The 16,571-nt window shown below is 37.3% G+C and overlaps 1 long non-coding RNA gene across 2 annotated transcripts in view; it reads right to left on the reverse strand.

The window, feature by feature from the left end:
* Positions 1-15,887, reverse strand: part of LOC144613805 (uncharacterized) — a 77,410-nt gene extending 61,523 nt beyond the window's left edge. For both annotated transcript variants that reach the window (XR_013551228.2, XR_013551229.2), the window contains exon 1: positions 14,795-15,887. This is a non-coding gene — a long non-coding RNA (uncharacterized LOC144613805). The remainder of the gene's footprint in view (positions 1-14,794) is intronic.
* Between the last annotated feature and the right edge of the window lie 684 nt (positions 15,888-16,571).

Here is a 16,571-nt window from a genome sequence, read left to right on the forward strand (position 1 = left end):
TAGTCTTTGTCTAACTTTTCCCAATAGGTACAAAAGTATCTGATCCTTAGTGTTGATCATTTATTTGCCATAATGGAAAAAATGTCTCCACTGACAAAAATGATTGCTATATCTAAACCAATAAAATAACAAGGCATTTGCTGGATGTAGGTAAGTGCTCATTTGACATACCATGAACAAAGGTGATTTATTATAAAACACTCAGGGGAGATTTTCCAGAGCTTATAAAGGCAAGCACTGCAGCTGGGTCTCACTTTGACCTGGATCTGGAATTGGAAAGCAGGAGCGAAACCTGAAGTTGCCTCTCCTGACTCTGGGGTCATAGCATGTTCAATTTTCCTGATCGTTTCTGTACTACCATGCTCTATTCTCCCCAACTCCCAAAATGGCTGCTCAAATATGCAGCTGCACTTCTGACATCAACTTCCAAATATAGTTCTCAAATCGGAGGCCCATGAGTTCAAATTCTCAATTTCCAACAGAGAGAAATCCAGCAAATGAAAATCCAGAAAATCAGCACAGGTCAAGCTTCTACCATTGATTTGGTGTGCATCTGCTATAATGATCTGAGTAGATGCTTTACTCTTTGGCAAGTGAACAAAATCAGCATGCCTTCTGTGCTATTGGCCTAGTTCAGCATCTGTGTATCCCTTTAGATCACAGTATGGTTTGCACTTAAAAAATAAAATAAAAAATCCGATAATTCACTGTTACAAATGGCACTATAATGAACATCAGGAAAATGCAATTAAAAGTGAAATTCTAATTAACAGTCGTCAAATTGGCAAAAATTGAGAAGTCTAAAAATATCAAGCAGGCAAAGAGATGGTAAAAAAGAAATCTTAAATGTTGGTCCACCCATATTAGTGGAAAATTTGGCTGTATCTATAGAAGTAGACACTGTGCTTCAGTATGATTTTTAAAATGCTACCAATTGCAGTTCCTTAGCAAACTCTTGCTCATGAACAGTACACATGAATTAGAAGAATACATATAAAATGTGTCATAGTGGTACCTCTGGAAGGAACACAGAACTTTGGAACTTGTGAAAGTAACAAGGGAGACTACGGAGGATTACATTTTATATCTTTTTTTTTCTTTTCTATTACTATTATTTTTTTTAAATTTACGCCCAAGTTAGTTAGCATATGGTGCAATAATTTCAGAAGTAGATTCCAGTGATTCATCCCCTATATATAACACCAAGTGCTCATCCAACAAATGTGTTCCTTAATGCCTCATATCCATCAAGCCCATCCCCCAACCCACAACCCCTCCGGCAACCCTCAGTTTGTTCTTTATATTTAAGAGTCTCTTATGTTTTGTCCCCCTCCCTGTTTTTATATTATTTTTGCTTCCCTTCCCTTATGTTTATCTGCTTTGTATCTTAAATTCCACATATGAGTGAAGTCATGTGATATTTGTCTTTCTCTGACTTATTTCACTTAGCATAATACCCTCTAGTTCTATCCACATTGTTGCAAATGACAAGACTTTATTCTTTTTGATTGACGAGTAATACTCCATTGTATATATATACCACATCTTTATTCTTCTGTCAATTGACCTTTGGGCTCTTTCCATACTTTGACTATTGTCAATAGCACTGCTATAAACATCGGGGTGCATGTGCCCCTTCCAAACAGCACACCTGTATCCCTTTGAATAAATACCTTATAGTACAATTGCTGGGTCGTAGGGTAGTTCTATTTTTAACTTTTTGAGGAACCTCCATACTGTTTTCCAGAGTAGCTGCACCAGTTTTTATTCCCACCAGCAGTGCAAAAGAGATCCTCTTTCTCTGCATCCTCACCAACATCTGTTGTTGCCTGAGTTTTTATTTTAGCCATTCTGACTGGTGTGAGGTGGTATCTCATTGTGGTTTGGGTTTGTATTTCCCTGATCATGAGTGATGTTGAACATTTTTTCATGCATCTATTAGCCATCTGGACGTCTTCTTTGGGAAAGTGTCTATTTATGTCTTGCCCATTTCTTCACTGGATTATTTGTTTTGTGGGTATTGGGTTTGATAAGTTCTTTATAGATTTAAATATTAATGCTTTATCTGATATGCCATTTGCAAATAATCTTCTGCCATTCCATTGGTTGCCTTTTAGTGTTGCTGATTGTTTCCTTTGCTGTGCAAAAGATTTTTATCTTGATGAGGTCCCAATAGTTCGTTTTTGCTTTTGTTTCCCTTGTCTCCAGAGATGTGTTGAGTAAGAAGTTGCTGTGGCCAAGGTCAAAGAGGTTTTTGCTTGCTTTCTCCTCGAGGATTTTGATAGCTTCCTGTCTTACATTTAGGTCTTTCATCCACTTTGAGATTACTTTTGTGTATGGTGTAAGAAAGTGGTCCAGGTTCATTTTTTGGCAAGTCACTGTCCAGGTTTCCCAGCACCATTTGCTGAAGAGACTCTCTTTATTCCATTGGATATTCTTTCCTGCTTTGTCAAAGATCAGTTGGGCTTATGTTTGTGGGTCCATTTCTGGATTCTCTATTCTGTTCCATTGATCTAAGTGTCTGGTTTTGGCCAGTACCATACTGTCTTGATGATTACAGCTTTGTAATACATCTTGAAGTCTGGGATTGTGATGCCTCCAGCTTTAGTTTTCTTTTTCAGAATTGCTTTGGCTATTCTGGGTCTTTTCTGGTTCCATACAAATTTTAGGATTATTTGTTCTAGCTCTGTGAAGAAAGCTAATGTTATTTTGATAGGGATTTCATTGAATATGTAGATTGATTTGGGTAATATCGAGATTTTAACAATATTTGTTCTTCCAATCCAGGAGCATGGAATCTTTTTTTCCTTTTTTGTGTGTCTCTTCTTCAATTTCTTTCATAAGCTTTCTATAGTTTTCAGTGTATAGATTTTTCACCTCTTTGGTTAAGTTTTTTCCTAGGTATTTTATGCATTTTGGTGCAATTGTAAATGGGATCAATTCCTTGATTTCTCTTTCTGTTGCATATTATTGATGTATAGAAATGCAACTGATTTCTGTGCATTGATTTTATATCCTGCAACTTTGCTGAATTCATGAAACAGTTCTAGCAGTTTTTTGGTGGAATCTTTTGGGTTTTTCATATATAGTGTCATGTCGAATGCAAAGAGTGAAAGTTTGACTTCCTCCTTGCCACTTTGGATGATTTTTATTCCTTTGTGTTTTCTGATTGCTGAGGCTAGGACTTCCAATACTATGTTGAATAGCAGTGGTGAGAGTAGACAACACTGTGTTGTTCCTGACATTAGGGGGAAAGACCTCAGTTTTTCCCCATTGAGGGTGATATTAGCAGTGGGTCTTTCATAAATGGCTTTATGAACTTGAGTTATGATCCTTCTATCTCTACTTTCTTGATGGTTTTTATCAAGAAAGGATGCTGTATTTTGTCAAATGCTTTCTCTGCATCTATTGAGAGGATCATATGGTTCTTGCCCTTTCTTTTATTGATGTGATGAATCACGTTAATTGCTTTGCAGACATGGAAAGCCCTGCATCCCAGGTATAAATCCCAGTTGGTCGTGGTGAATAATTTTTTTAATGTATTGTTGGATCTAGTTGGCTAATATCTTGTTGAAATACAATGTTCAACAGGGAAATTGGTCTGTATTCTCCTTTTTAGTGGGGTCTTTGTCTGGTTTTGGAATCAATGTAATGCTGGCTCCATAGAATGAGTTTGGAAGTTTTCCTTCCATTTCTATTTTTTGGAACATCTTCAAAAGAATAGGTGTTAACTCTTCCTTAAATGTTTGGTAGAATCCCTCTGGAGAGCCATCTGGCACTGGACTTGTGTTATGGGAGGTTCTTGATTACTAATTCAATTTCTTTACTGGTTATGGATGTGTTCATATTTTCTATTTCTTCTTGTTTCAGTTTTGATAGTTTATATGTTTCTAGGAATTTGTCCATTTCTTCCAGATTGCCCAGTTTATTGACATCTAATTGCTCATAATATTCTCTTATTATTGTTTGTATATCTATGGTGTTGGTTATGATCTCTCTTTCATTCTTGATTTTATTTACTTGGGTCCTTTCCTTTTTCTTTTTGATCAAACAGGCTAGGGGGTTCTCAATTTTGTTAATTCTTTCAAAGAACCATCTCCTCATTTCATTGATCTGTTTACTGTTTTTTTTATTCCAATAGCATTGATTTTTGCTCTATTCTTTATTATTTCCCATCTTCTTCTGGTTTGGGGTTTTATTTGCTATTCTTTTTCCAGCTCTTTAAGGTGTAAGGTTAGTTTTTGTATCTGAGACCTTTCTTCCTTCTTTAGGAAGGCCTGGATTGCTATATATTTCTCTCTTATGACCACCTTTGCTGTGTTCCAGAGGTTTGGAACTGTGTTGTTATCATTTTCATTGGCTTCCATGTGCTTTTTAATTTCCCCTCTAACTTCTTGGTTAGCCCATTTATTCTTTAGTATCATGTTCTTTAAACTCCAAGTATTTGTTGTCTTTCTAATTTTTTCTTGTGGTTTATTTCAAGTTTCATAGTGTTGTGGTCTGAAATTATGCACAGTATGATCTCAATCTTTTTGTACTTGTTGAGGGCTGATTTGTGTCCCAGTATGTGATCTATTCTGGAGAATGTTCCATGTGCACTTGAGAAGACTGTGTATTCTGCTGCTTTAGGATGAAATGTTCTGAATATAACTTTTAAGTCCATCCGGTCCGGTGTGTCATTCAAAACCACTGTTTCCTTGTTGGTTTTCTGCTTAGATGATCTGCCCATTGCTGTAAGTGGAGTGTTGAAGTCCCCTACTATAATGGTACTATTGTCAATGAGTTTATGTTTGTGATTAATTGATTTAAATATTCATCTTCTTACATGTTGGGGGCATAAATGTTTACAATTGTTAGGTCTGCTTGGTGGATAGACACCTTAATTATGATATAATGCCCTTCTTCATCTTGTTACAGTCTTTATTTTAAAATCTAGATTGTCTGATATAAGTATGGCTACTCCGGCTTTCTTTTGGCTACCATTAGCATGATAGATGGTTCGCCATCCCCTTACTTTCAATCTGAAGGTGTCTTTAGGTCTAAAATGGGTCTCTTGTAAACAACATATAGATGGATCTTGTTTTCTTATCCATTCTGTTACCAATGTCTTTTGATTGGAACGTTTAGTCCATTGACATTTAGAATGAGTACTGAAATATATGAATTTATTATCATTGTGTTCCCTGTAGAGTTGGTGTTTCAGGTGGCATTCTCTGGTCCTTTCTGGTCTTTGTGACTTTTGGTATTTTTTATTTTTATTTTTTTGTCTTTTCTCCCCTCAGAGGGTTCCCTTTAAAATTTCTTGCAGGGCTGGTTTAGTGGTCATAAACTCTCAGTTTTTGTTTGTCTGGGAAACTTTTTATCTCTCTTTCTATTTTGAATGACAGCCTTGCTGTATAAAGAATTCTAGGCTGTATATTTTTCCAATTCAGCACATTGAATATATCCTGCCACTCCTTTCTGGCCTGCCAAGTTTCTGTGGATAAGTCTGCTGCAAAACTGATCTGTCTTCCCTTGTAGGTTAAGGATTTTTTTTTCCCTTGCTGATTTCATGATTCTTTCCTTGTCTGTGTATTTTGTGAATTTGACTATTATATGCCTGTTGATGGTTGGGTTTTGTTGAATCTAATGGGAGTTCTCTGTGCTTCCTGGATTTTTATGTCTGTGTCTTTCTCCAGTTGAGGAAAGTTTTCCACTACGATTTGCTCACATAAAACTTCTACCCCTTTTTTTCTCTCTTCATCTTCTGGGACCCCTATGATTCGGATGCTATTCTTTCTTAATGAGTCACTGAGTTCTCTAATTCTTATATTGTGCTCTTGTGCCTTAGTTTCCCTCCTTTTTTCTGCTTCATTATTCTACATAAGTTTGTCCTGTACATCGCTGATTCGCTGCTCTGCTTCATCGATCCTTGCTCTGTGGCATTCATTTGAGATTGCACTTCAGTTATAGCATTTTTAATTTTGTCCCAATTAGATTTTACTTCTTTCATCTCTGCAGAAAGGGATTCTATGCTTTTTTCAACCCCAGCTAGTATTCTTATTATCATGATTCTAAATTCTGGTTCAGCCATCTTTCTTATATCTGTGTTGATTAAGTCCCTGGCTTTCATTTCTTCCTGTTTTTTTTCTTTTGGGATGAAATTCTTCATTTTGTCATTTTGGAGGGAGAAAAAAATTAATAAAATAAAAATTTTAAATTAAAAACAACACAAAAATATCAAATAAAGGATGATAGATCCTTGGTGTGTTTTGGTCTGGTTGTTGAAATAAGCTTGATAGAACATAGAACAAAAGGGAAAGAAAAGAAAAGGAAAAAAATGCAGGAAAAAGTTTGAAAATTTAAAAAAATGATCACAATAAAATAGAATAAAATGAAATGATGAAGGTAAAATAGAATTAAAAATTTTACAAAAAATATAAAGAATATAGTATAAAATTAAAGAAATATCTTCTTTATAAAAACGGAAAATAAAAATATTTTTCTCTTTCTGTATTCAAAAATAAAAAAAGAAAAAGAAAAAAAAATTGAATAGATCTACCAGCAAACGGAATTAAATGTGATTGAAATTACATCCAGTTTCCCCTAGAAGTTAAACTATGAAGCACTTTATAGTCCATAAACTAAGCAGGCAGAGACTTGTGGTGTTCCTCTAGAACGCGGTTGGCACAGTTAGATGGGGCTTGGTGTAACAGCTCTGTTCTCCACTAGATGGCACTGCTTAGTTTACTGGGGTGGATCGTTGTGGCATGTGTGCGTGTATGCACATGGGCCAGAGAGGTGAAAATTGGTGTTACCCAGTCTCTAGCCTCAGGACTCTGTGTTCTCACTCACCAACAATCAAGCACTCCTCCTTTTTCTCCATCCACTCCACACTTCTACACTGTCCAGGATTGAGTAGTCAGCCTCTCAGGCGGCACCTCCCTCCCAAGTTTTATCTCAGATGGGGCTATGTTTTCAAAACCCTCACATCTGAGGGCCCTGTGCCTTTGACCCACTCCAATCCTTGGGTGAGGGTCTCAAAGAACAATGGCCAGGTGCAGGCCCACCCCCAGGAACATTGGTGTGACCATACTGCTACAGATGCCCAGAGACTGAGGTCAGATGCCAGCCCACCCCAGAAAAGTTTCATGCAATCATGTAGCAGCAGCATTTCAGGGAGTGTGGTAAATCACAACACACATCTCACCCTAGGCTTCCCCATTTCCCTAAAGTCCTTGTTCCAATACCAGCAAACATTGCTGTTCTCCAGGGTCCACTGAGACCTTTGCCAGTCAGGAGGCTGTACAGCCTCTACCAAATATCCTCTCAGCAGGGGACTGCCTCTCGGACCCCTCAGACCTCACTGCCTGCTCCTGAGGATTCATCCTTCCCACCAGAGCTCTGCCAGGTATCAAGTTGTGGAGTCTCAGACTCTGCAGTCCTCTGCTTATAGAGTCCTAATGGTACTGAAACCCTCTCCTTTCTCCTTTCTCCCTTTCTTGTTCAGTCCCTTATGGGTGTTTCCACTCTTCCTCTTTCTCTCCAGCTGCTTTTGGGGGGAGTGCTTTTCCTGTACTCCCCACCCTGTCTCTGTCCTCTCTCCATAAGCAAAAACAGCACCCTACCCTCCGTGACTTCTCTCTCCCCCAGTTCACCTCTCTGTGCCATGTACCTGGTGCTTTCTGTGGCTCAAGTAATGCAGATTGTTGTGTTAATCCTCAGACCAATTTTCTAGGTGTGCAAGATGGTTAGGTGTTGATCTAGCTGCATTTCAGGGACAAGAGAAGCAGAAAACTTCCATGCTGCTCTGCCATCTTGGCCCAGCACAATACTCCATTGCCCAGATCAACTCATATGGCCATGCTTGAAGTCACAGAGAAGTATAGTATAGTTCAGAGTCACTGTATGCTGCTGAAGAAGAGCCCTCTGAGACAGGAACAGAGGAGGACCCTGTACTCCTTGTTGAGAGAGGGACTCCCATTTTATCTCTTTTGTATGTAACATATTTGAATATAAAGTCACAAAATATGAATATTCATTAACTCTGGGTGGAGAACATAAGATTATTAACATACTTGTCATGTATGTCTATATTGTATAAGCTTTATAATAAAAATAAACATGAAAATAGAGCATAAGCCTTACACTTTAAAAATAAGATAAAAAGGTATTTTGTCACATAACCTGCCAATCATTTCCCAAAGATTATGCCCACCTCTCTGATATTAGGCTCCACTATTCACATACCCTGAGACTCCAACATGGAAGTAAACAACACAAGGAAGGAGAATCTCACAGAATCCATTCTGCTTGCTTTAGTTTGGGAAGCAAGAAATGGTCTGTCAAGGCCAGGGGTCTGATGCGAAGTAGCATCAGTGCTGGCGGGATTTATAGTTGCCATAAAGTAGACTCACAAGCAGCAGAACAAACTATTGCATCTAGCCTGTGGTTGTGTAAGAAGCAGTAGCAACACCAGTTTCCCTATCAGAGGATTCCGTGGTGTGCTTTTAACATTTTTGGTGGGGTGGGGAGTAGGGAATTTCACTTCCAGTTAGTCCTCTACTATTCTCAAAATTCTGGGAGGCACTTACTATCTTTTTTTTTAAACTTTTCTTTTGTGAAATGTAACATAGATTCTTAAAAATTCGTATCAAGGCATAACTTAGTGAATTATTACAAGGATAACCTTTGTAATCACTACCCAGGATAAGAAATAGAACTTATCATTTTCCCTAAAAACCAATTACCAGCCCTCCTTCCGCCTCAAAGGAGCCACTAATCTGACTTTTAAAATAATTATTTCCTATGGGGTGCCTGGGTGGCTCAGTTGGTTAAGTGCCCAACTCTTGATTTTGGCTCAGGTCATGATCTCATAGTTCATGGTATCGAGCCCCACTACTGGCTCTGTGCTGACAGCATGGAGTCTGTTTGGGATTCTCTCTCTCCCTCTCTCTACCCCTCCCCTTGCTCACGAGCATGCTCTCTCTCTCAAAATAAATAAACATTAAAAAATAATTATTATTATTTCTTTGCATTCTTTATAGTTTTATTACTGGAATGTGCACCCCCGAAATAATACAGGTACCCGTTTTGACAAATATATCTTCTAAATCTTCCCACCCCTTCCTTTTTCCATCCATCTCTCTCTTTCCCTCTCTCTCTCTCTCTCTCTCCTCCCTCCCTACAATTTGTATGTTACATAGCTGGCTTATTTAAGCCCTTCGAGTTTCACAAAACACAGTATGGGTTTTGCTGATTCTATCTCCATGGTGTAGTTTCACATGCTGCACTTTTCCCTATAGTTCCTATAAAGTCATGTTACATATAAAGAATTGGTCATATTCTATGATTTTTTTAAAAAAGAATTTCCTCAGAGTTTGTGTCATGTTCTTCCAAAGCCTGTTAGGCTTTGCAAATGGTGTTATTCTAATTCACCCATTGCTTCTTCCATTATTAGCTGGAATACATCTATAAAGAGACATTTCTCTGCATGTACTTTGTAGTTACCCAGTAAAAAAACTCATAAAGGATAATACTTAGACCTTTTCCTTCCTTTACCAGGCTCTAAAATATTGAGTTGTTTTCCTACCTTCCAAAACTGAACAATTAATTTCTTTATAAAGTAGTACTTTGAACTCATTCATATATTTAAACATATTTGATGTCTTCAAACTATTATAGTTATTACATTTATTGACATATAAATTTCCACATCTTATAGGCACTAGGAGCCTCTTTAAGTTGGCTTTGACCCTTGTAGTCTCTGATAACTCTGTTCATGTCTGCAGTGACACGATCTCTGATAATTATCTTCAACACTTTTGACCCAGGCCCCTAGAATCAGACATTACTCCCCAAACACTTTTGTTTGCTTGCTTCTTTTAAGAAGGAAATCATGTATACTAAGTACCATCTGAGCTCCAGGAATGTTCATTGCTATTAGACTAGTCATTATTTTTATCTTTTAGTGGTCATTACTAGAACACACACACACACACGCACGCACACACACATACACTTTTAAAGATAAAGCATCTTGTGATTTCACCATAATACTTTTAATTTAATTTAGAATGTCAGGATATTGACTTATACTTGTCTACCATATATCTGTATCTCATGTCTCTTCCCTGAGAAGCTGGTTTTCAAGATCACTGGGAAAGTAAAGTAAACTGTTACATAATTATATACAGTTGACTCTTGAACAATGCAGGGGTTAGGGGCGTTGATTCCCTGCACAGTTGAAAATCCAAGTATAACTTCTGAATCCCCCAAAACTTAACTACTAATAGCCAAATGTTGACCAGAAGCCTTACCAATAACTTAAACAGTCAGTTAACACATATTTTGTATGTTATATGAATTATATTACGGATTCTTAGAATAAGTAAGCTAGACAAGAGAAAAATGTTATTAAGAAAATCATAAAGAAAATACATTTACAGAATTATAAAAATTTGCATATAAGTGGACCCATGCAGTTAAAATCTCTGTTGTTCAAGGGTCAACCGTATTTGTTTAATCCCACATTACATTCACAGCAACCTCAGAACAACAATGCCAGGGCGCACCTGGGTGACTTAGTTAAGCATCAGACTCTCGCTCTTGGCTCAGGCTCAGGTCATGATCTCATAGTTGGTGAGACTATGCCCCATGCACTCTGCTCTGACAGCATCAAGACTGCTTGGGATTCTCTCTCCCTCTCTCTGTGTCCCTCCCCTGCTCGCTCTCTCTCTCTCTCTCCTCTCTCTCAAAATAAACATTAAAAAAGAAGAATAACAATGCTAATATTAACATAATCAAAGCTACTATTGAAAGGAGTTGGACATTTTTGCTTATATTTTCCCCACTCTCTCTCCATTTCTGCTTATTTACATTGTCAGAACATATACACATTACATAGTATATTCTTTCCTTTATAGTCCTTATTTTGTATTAGTTGTGTAAGCAAATATATAATGAATATTTACCCCAGTCTTTATATTAATGTCTCAGGGCATTTGGTTTAAATTCCATAGGAGGAGCTTAGCAAACAGGTATTTCCTGAATTCTTGCATAAAGGTAAGAGTTTGCCTGTGGCGTTTATACTGGAAAGTCAAATTGCCTTGGTTTAATGATTGTCTTACATTTTCTTTACATGAATATCTTTTTAAATGCCTTTTTTTTCAAGTTTATTTATTTATTTTGAGAGAAAGAGGGCATATGTGTGCATGAACAGGGAAGGGACAGAGAAACAAGGAAAGAGAGAGAATCCCAAGCAGGCTCGAAGATCTGAGATGTCAGTGCAGAACCCAATTGATCATGACCTGAACTGAAATCAAGGGTAGGATGTTTAACTGACTGAGCCACCCAGATGCCCTTTACATAACTATCTCGAATATGATACTCCAATTAGTTTGGTATAAAGTTTTGCTATTTAAAAGCTGATGACAATCTGAGTTTCTTTTCCTTGTAAGTAGCTGGGTATTTTTTCTGGATGTTTAATAATTATTTTTCCTTTTTCTTTAATGTGCTATAATTTTACTAGAATATATCCAGATATTGGTTGTTCTCGGTCAGTTTTCTCCAGTACTAATGTATCCATTCTAACTGTAATTTTAATTTTTTTCTTTTTTAATTTTAGGATTTTGTTTTAAATATAGCTGATGTAACAGTTACTAAATGTAACTGTTCCATTTTCTTCCATTCTGGGGACAGTGAGAGCTGGAGAATTACTATCATACACACTCTGGGATCTTTTGGGCTTATCTTTTCTCTCTCAAATATTTTTATTACCTTGCTTTTTTGAAATCTTATTTTCAATTTTTTCTTTCACTATCTTTGAGTTCATTTATTCAGATGTCCCAACTTAGGCTTCAATTATTTTAATTTTTAGTTATTATGTATCTATTTTCTGTTAATAATTATCATCTCATTTTTTAAATTTTCTAATTCTGATTTATGTTGTTTTTTTCACATGTGGTTTCATTTTAATATCTTTTAAGTAATTCTGAAATGATAGTTTGTACTGTTATCTTTATGTGAACGTCTTTATGGCATGCTTTTACATTGACTAGGGATGCTAGTCTTCTTGAAAGAGAACATCAGCTACCTCCATTTTGACCTCTGTCTGTACTTTCCAATTAAATTCTTCCCAGCTTGTCTCTTCACTCAGGCAAAAGACCCTGAGGGCAAAGCATCCCCAGCTAGAAACCAAAACTAACCCATCAAGAAATAAGGACTCCGCCCTGATGCCAGCAAGACCCCACATGACTAACCCAAGACAATGTTCGACCAGACCTTTACTGCCCACGTGCATGCACCCACCGACCTTTGTCCAACAGTTTCCTTAGGTAAACATAGAGGTATTTTTAGCACTTGGGAGACAGTTTTGGAGACGTTTGTCTTCCTGGTGTTGACCTAAAAGAAATAAATTGTTTCACCTCCGCTCATTTCTCAGCTTTGGATTTTGTCAGCGGGGAGTGGTCTAATCCGGTGTGTTTGGGACCCCGGAGCCAGGTGCTCTTATACCGCTACACCCCAGCTACACCATCTTCTTTTAATCACATTCCAAGGAATGTGACCTCAATCCTTTTTGTTGCTCTTCTTATGTGACCTTAGTTTTCTTGAACTACAGTGAAAACTTGGTTCTAGATAGCATTTCAAAACTCACAGCTGTATAGTTCTCTTTGGTCATGTTTTCCCAAAGTGTCACAAAATAGGCAGCTGACATTTTGACTTGGTTTACCTCCCCAACTTTGACCTGGACATTCTCTCCCACTTTGTCTCCATTTTCCCTGAGCTACTTAATTTAAATTCTATTCCCTCGAGTTTCTCTTAGTGTGGGCTTTGTCCTGAAAGGGGGCTTTTGCTGGTTCATTCTGAGAACTCATAGAGCAGAAACTATGCAAGCCCATTCTGACATTTCTGAAGACTTGCATTTATTCAGTGTGCAGAAGCTCTCTCAGTTTTAGCTATTGTTCTCAAACTGAGTCTCTTAGCATTTCAGTGAGGATCTGATGGCTGTTTTAGGATTTTCTGGGCTATAGCTACCCTGGTGCTTCTTCTATACAGATACTGACACCATGCATGTCTTGTAGCTGTCATTGATTTGTCTCCATCTACTGAAAATTGGGGATTAATGAGGATACATATGTTATCTGTGGAGTTTTGATTTGCTAATCAAGTTTCTCTGCGTGTTTTTATAAGAAGAGGAATTTGGGGAGATTCAAAATCTATACTGTTGTGATTATCTTGTAACAGTCCAAGAATCCTACATTAATCTTTTTAAGTAAGTTTACTGAGATATAATTCACACGCAATTTATACAGTACACCAATCTATAATTTTTGACAAATGCGTACAGTTATGTAGCCACCACCACAGTGAAAACATAGAACAGATCCATCACTTCCAATAATTTCTTCATAACTATGCCCCTTTAGTGTCCTCTTCCCGGGACCCCAGCCCTTTGAAACCACTGATTTGTTTTCTGCCCTACAGTTTGTTTAGCCTTTTGAGTCTGGATTCTTTCACAAAGCATCATGTAATTGACATCCACCCCCATTTTTGTTGGCACTGAATGCTGCATCTTAGAGGGTGGGGATTCTCAGAGATCCAGTCCCTTCTCTAGTGTTTTGAGAGCCCTTTCCAACCCTTCCCCAGGAGTATAGGATGACTTTCTTACACTCTTGCCCCAGGTGCAATGAGTTTTTACTTGTGCCCACCCCTCCCCAGGGGGTGGATGGGTGGCTACAGGTATACTGCCCTTCCCCTAGCAACTAAGGTTTTTGTTCCTCCAGGAAAAAGGAGCCAAGTGCACTTCTGCTTGGAGGCTTTGTCTTCTCCTGCTCACCTTCCTTCTTGCTCTTGAATGCCAGAAACTTCCAGAAAAACCTGGGGTCAGGTATAGATTTCCTTCAGGAGTTAATGTCCGAACAGTTCTGTGCCCTCATGGTAGCCCACACTCTGACTTTATCTATTTGAAAACCTTTTTATCTTCTTACACATTCTGTGGAGTCATTGTCTGCTTCCCACCCCCACAGGAGAAATGGTACTCACATCCCACCTGTCTTTGATGGTGCACATCTTAAGAATTCAGGCTAGTTGGATGCACAGAAAACTCAGCTTTTTAATGGGTTCAAGAAAAGTTATGATTTTGTACATTATCTGGCTGGTTTTATGTGATTAGGTGGAGGCTATGCTCTTTCCAGCTTTCTACACCTTCCGTGGAAGCCAGAGATGTCAGTATGTTTTTAGTACATTTCTTTTTTGCTTTATCAGCCAGGGTCAACTCTTTGGGTACATAGCTAAAAGTCATGATAAATGAAATGGAAAAATTTTAAAGATCATCAAAATCTTTGCAGTTAAATTTAAGATCAGTTCAATCTGACATGACTGACATTGAAAATAACTCGTGGACTATCACTACCCCTCACACTATCCACGCATTGTGATGTTTCACAATTAACTAAGAATGTCTCACAAACTCTGACTTCTTGCAGATTTACTACCTTAAATAGGTCAAAACATTCTGAGTAAAACAGTTTTTCAACAAGAACATCTTTTGTTTCTTTACAAAGAATGAAGGAAACTGCTACAGCAATCCATAACTATAATAATATAGCATAGCCAAATATGACTTTACTTAAAACCTTTATTTTAACCTGATGACCCTACACACTATAGATTACTTGGTCATAAATTCACATTTGTATCAGAAAGGAAACGTGTACAGCACAGTATATGAATAAACAAATTACTTTGAGATCTCAGAAAATTGATGCTAGCTTCCCTTACTTGAAGTCTAATTTCCTTCTTCAAGTTGACTCACCATTCTGATTACACATTATTTTTCTTCGAAGAGGGGCCTTCTATTATTTGTTTGAACAGGTACCAACACCAGACTTCATGATGAACTGGAACTCAGAACAGGGAGTTCATCAGGAACCCAGACCTGTCCCTAGGCTCTGCTTCTCTCTACTCATTTCCCTACTTCTTTTTCTCTGAGATTACTTTTGCTTGCTTCACAATGCACATGGTTAAACATTGTCACAATTGAGCCCACAAGTTTCTCACAAGCAGGCGATAACCCAGACAGGGACTGGAATCAAGTTCAAAGTTTGTAATTCTTGAGAGAGGATCTAATTGACTTAGTTTGGGTCAGCACTTGACCTCTGGTCTACCATCTGTGGTCAACGTGCCAGGGTCATGGTTCAGGGTGGTACCCTGTGGGGAGGGGGCAGGGCAGATGTACCAAGATGTTTCTTATACTTTGTGTTGCCTTTGACCATGTCTCTTTGTATCCATTTTGGCATGGACATGGCACTCTGAGTTAGTAGGAGAAATGAGTTGAAGAAATTAACTAGTTTTAATGAGCTTATCTGGTGTTCTACTTTTTCCTTATTTTAAAAAAAAATTGTGTTTCTATGGAAAACTATGCCTCATCTATAGCACACCATTCTCAGTTATTAGGTTCTAGCCATGTTGATTGTTTTCATTCATTGTTCATTTGTCAAATCTTTATAAGTTATAGGCAACTGATGGCAATTTTAATTGACTTTCTCTATCCTGTGGAAAATCCAGTTTCGTCTCTATTTGCAATTTATTGCAACATTCCTTTATTCTACATAAATGTGTGCTCTTTTGACTTTTCCTTTGAACAGTTTAAACATTTTCTTAGTTTCCTGAGTAAAATATCATGTCATACGAGTACAATATTTTATATCTATATGAATCATGATTTTGTCTTTTCATGAACATTATTCTCTGTCGCCAATATCACTTTTCTGAGCTTTTTACTGGGTCAGCCTTAAAGTAACCTCAGCATTTTTATTTATCAGAAGATTCTTTATCTTAAAGAAGATACTACTTTGTGAGGACATGGACCACAAATCAAGAAATCTTGAATACAATTAGAACTGAAAAAAAAATGTAAATCCCCTGTGCCTCCAGTCTTTTGTGGAAATTGTTGCTAATGATTTATGCTCTAAGGGCCTTGAAACTTTCACGGATATGTTCTCAGCCCCTAAACAATTCATAACATGTGTTTAATAATGTTTGGTAAATTTAATTATGAATATACATTTTAAAAGTAGTTTTCTACTATACATAACTTAAAAAAAAATTGGTCAGTTAAACTAAAATGTTCAAGCCTAATTTTTATCATATTAGATATGGGAAGGCAGGAAAAACAAATAACAAGTTCAATGAAAAAAAACTATATAAAGCAACATTAACTTAAAAAAATAAAACTTTGAGAAAAGTCAGGACTACCTAGTTCCCTAACATTTAAAGGGGAAGGAGTTGGGAGATAAATAGCAAAGCTTATTAAAAACAAGAACAAAAACAAACCTAGCTAGTGTTTTCTCACCATTGAAGCAGAACCATGAAATTCAAATGGCAAGAATGATCCTGTATTTCTCTTGTGAGGAGATGTGAGAAGAAAAAGATGGCTTGGCCCTTTTCTTGTGTTGGTATTTTTGTTAAGTTATGTCCTTCTGTCTATTCTCGGCTTCTGAATAGGCATTCCATTTTATTTTTTTCCCTAGTAATATTTTAAAATTAAACCCCAAATTTTTTTTCTCTCTCTTAGAGAAATCTGTTTAGTT

Source organism: Panthera onca, chromosome D3 (assembly GCF_046562875.1).
Source record: "Panthera onca isolate mPanOnc1 chromosome D3, mPanOnc1 haplotype 2, whole genome shotgun sequence".
Taxonomy (NCBI): Eukaryota; Metazoa; Chordata; class Mammalia; order Carnivora; family Felidae; genus Panthera; species Panthera onca.